Source organism: Capricornis sumatraensis, chromosome 1 (genome assembly GCF_032405125.1).
Source record: "Capricornis sumatraensis isolate serow.1 chromosome 1, serow.2, whole genome shotgun sequence".
In the NCBI taxonomy this organism is placed as follows: domain Eukaryota; kingdom Metazoa; phylum Chordata; class Mammalia; order Artiodactyla; family Bovidae; genus Capricornis; species Capricornis sumatraensis.
In genome coordinates this window covers 240,644,573-240,648,200 of record NC_091069.1, presented here as the reverse complement: position 1 = coordinate 240,648,200, position 3,628 = coordinate 240,644,573, and positions in this window count along the sequence as shown.

Here is a 3,628-nt window from a genome sequence, read left to right as displayed (position 1 = left end):
TCCCCTCAGGGCCACTCCTATGTGGCTCTCCTTGCCCCCACTCTTCTTCCCTGAATAACGGGGGACCATGCTGTTCTTGGCTGCTCGGACATTCCAACTACAGAGAAATCTCTCCATTTTAGTCATTCTTCTCCCTCGGGGGTTGGGGCCCAAGTTTTCCTTTTCATCTCTTCCTATGACTCTTTTGTCAAATAATCTATGCGGGAAGTATCTTTACTGCTTAAGCACAGATTCCTTCATTAAGCCCTCATTTTCTTCCACTATCTCTTTCCACTTTTGCCTCATTATCTCAAGAGAGTCCCTCCCTTTTCATTTATCTCTAGCCATACCTCCTGCTTGCACAAAGATGCTTTACCACTTCAAAGAATAGAAAAGTCCCTCTAATTCAACGAAATTCCTGCAAAACAGGAAGTCCAGAGGCAGGGCTGCGGTGGCAGCCTGAAGTCCAGGCCTGGTGTCCCTGGGTCTGGCCCTGGGCTCCTCTGTTGCTTCTCTCTGCTTCTCTACAGTCTCGCGTGCGCTGGCACGGTGGCTGCCAACAGCAACCGGGACACACGTTGTGTGTTCATGTTCAGCAAGAGGGCTGGGACGCTTCATCCACAGGATGGAAGAATGTTCCTTCGGTTCACCTGAGCCAGCTTAGGTCTCCCCTCCTTCCCTGGACCCATGACAGTCACCAGAAGGGTCCCAAGTGCTGACTGGATGCCTGCACACAAGAGACACGACTATCATGCTGGCTCCACTAATCAGGACCCTCTCTGGAGCTAAAGCTGATTCAGGGGCTGGATCACTTCAGATTCTGGCCAAATGGACTTCGCTGTCCTTATTAACGAAGGGACACTGTTTCAATAATACGTCTGGCTGCTGTACACTGAGGGCTTACTCTATGCGAGGCTCTGGGTTCCCAAGTTTCCCTACTTCACCTCATCTAGTTCCGATTGTAGCAGGCAGGTATTATCATCCATATTTTACTGATGAGAAAACTGAGGCTGCTGGAAGGTTAACTGCCTTGCTCGAGGTCAAGATACTGGGGCTCAAGCCTGGTCTGTCTGCAGCACCCCTGTTCCTATAACTCACTCCCGCACAGGCTATAGACATGCACAAACAGGAAAGAGCACAGAAAGACGGGGGTCCAGGGTCTGCGTCCATCCCTGGGGTGTGCGCAGATGGGGCCTGTGCTACCGCCGCTGTTATGAAAAACCAAGGTCCTGGACAACCCCCAACCTGACAGCCAGCCCTACAGAAGCCTGAGCTGGGCATGGTCTCCCTGAAAACTTGTTTATTGCCCATGTGGTTGTCTGAAGAAAGAGTTGTCTGTCCTCTCTCAATCTTTCAGGCCCTCAGAAGGTAGGCTCGAATTACCGAGCACATCCACCTGTTGTCCCGGGCCGGGAGGGGCTGGAAAGCTCAGGTGACCCAGCACACGCCTGACCTGGGCTGGGGTCAGCAGTGTCCTTGGCAGGCTGAGGGGCTGGCCAGCAGGGAGCCTTACAGTCAGGGGCGCCAGTGGGCTCCCATGGCCAGAGTCCCGACGGGGGGCAGTGGGGGTGGCTCTGGGCCCTTGTGTCCTCCTGGCCCCCACCACCCACCCAAGACAGAGCACAGGCTCCTCCCTGAGACGGCTCGACCCCAGCAGTGGTGAGGGCAGCTCCCAGCACTGGGAAAGGTCAGACCAATGCACGGAACAGCAGCTACAAAAGCTGCCAACGCTGGGGAGGACTTCTTAGGTACCAGGATCCCTACTCAGGGCTCCCTCTTCACTGTCTCTGGTGACTTTCCAACACACTGAGTGAGTGAAGCACTGTCATGCACATCATTTTAGGGTTGGAAAGAACCGAAGTGACTCGACAATCTGCACACAGCTGGCACAGCATGTCTTGCTTGCTACATCTAGCAGGAAGTTCATTTTCTCAGTCATGACACTGAAGTGCCTCCCCCAAAGTAAAGGATTGGGGCAAGTCTGTTTTATTTCACTTCCCTTCAGTAAACAATGGCACAACACCAGTGTTGGGAAAAGTGTCAGCCATGTGCAACCTACTGGATGCTATTCTGGTGCTCTCCTCATGACCAAATCTTACAACAGTCCTGCAGACCACAGCTCAGAGAGATCAGGTGACTCACCCCAGGTTACACAGCTCTCTGTGCTTTCACAGAACCAACTTTGGTCACCCAGGAGAAGTTCTCAAGGAGCATGAAGACTCATTTTCTGACACCCTCCGTCTTTGTCAAATTTCTCGAAAATCTGGCCTTTCTCAAAAGCTACTGACCCTTCTCACCACTTACTGTGATTCTCTGAAGATGCTCTGACTTTGGCTCAATTGAGCCTGTGGCAGTTTCAGTAAAATGAGCCTGAAGGAATGGGCTTTGTCGCCTAGGTGCCCGGAGAGCTGGGAGGCGGCACTATCACTGAAGGAATTCCCAGGGTTCCTTACACCAAAAACACATCCTGACTTCCTTGTGCTTGTTGGGCTTATTCCAATAGGCAATGTGGCTCCAACCGGGGTCAGGGATGGTGCACCATGGGAAGTATGCAATTCAGATAGGTGTTGTTGCAAGTGACAGAACCCCATGAACTCTAATAAGTTTTTTTTTTTTAACATTTTATTGAAAAGACTTGAAGGTAATATACAGATCCACAAAGAGAGCAGAATAATCATGCCTCAAGAATGACAGGAATCCAGGATGTCTGGAATCTGCTGCAGGATGAGGTGATGCTTTCCCGGTGTGCTGCCCAGGATGGGTCAGCCATAGCTGTAGCCTGCCCTCATTTCTTGTGGCTCAAGTTTCAAATTCCAAACCCACAAATGCCTATAATCAAAAAGGCAGAAAACAGCAAGTGTTGGCAAGAATGTGGAGCAACTGGAACTCTCCTACATTGTTAGTGGGAATGTAAAGTGGAACAGTTACTTCAGAAAACAATTTGATACTTTCTTAAAAAGTTAAGCAGAAATTTACCATATGACCCAGAAATTCCAGATGTACAAGTTGGATTTAGAAAAGGCAAAAGAACCAGAGATCAAATTGCCAACATCTGTTGGATCATAGAAAAAGTACAGGAATTAAAAAAAAATCTACTTCTGCTTCATTGACTACACTAAAGCCTTGGACTGTGTGGATCATAACAGATTATGGAAAATTCCTAAAGAGATAGGAATACCAGACCACTTTACCTGTCTCTTGAGAAACCTGTATGCAGGACAAGAAGCAACAGTTAGAACTGGACATGATACAATGGACTGGTTCAAAATTGGGAAAGAAGTAGATCAAGTCTATATATTGTCATGCTGCTTATTTAAATTATTTGCAGAGAACATCACGTGAACTACCAGGCTGGAAGAAACACAAGCTGGAACCAAGATTGTTGGGAGAAATATCAACAACCTCAGATGTGCAGATGGGCACTCCAATAGCAGAAGTGAAGATGAACTAAAGAACCTCTTGATGAGGGTAAAAAAGAAGAGTGAAAAAGCTGGCTTAAAACTCAACATTCAGAAAACTAAGATCATGGCATCTGGTCCCATCACTTCATGGCAAATAGATGGAAAAAGTGGAAACAGAGACAGATTTTATTTTCTTGGGCTCCAAAATCACTGCAGATGGTGACTGCAGCCATGAAATTAAAAGAGCC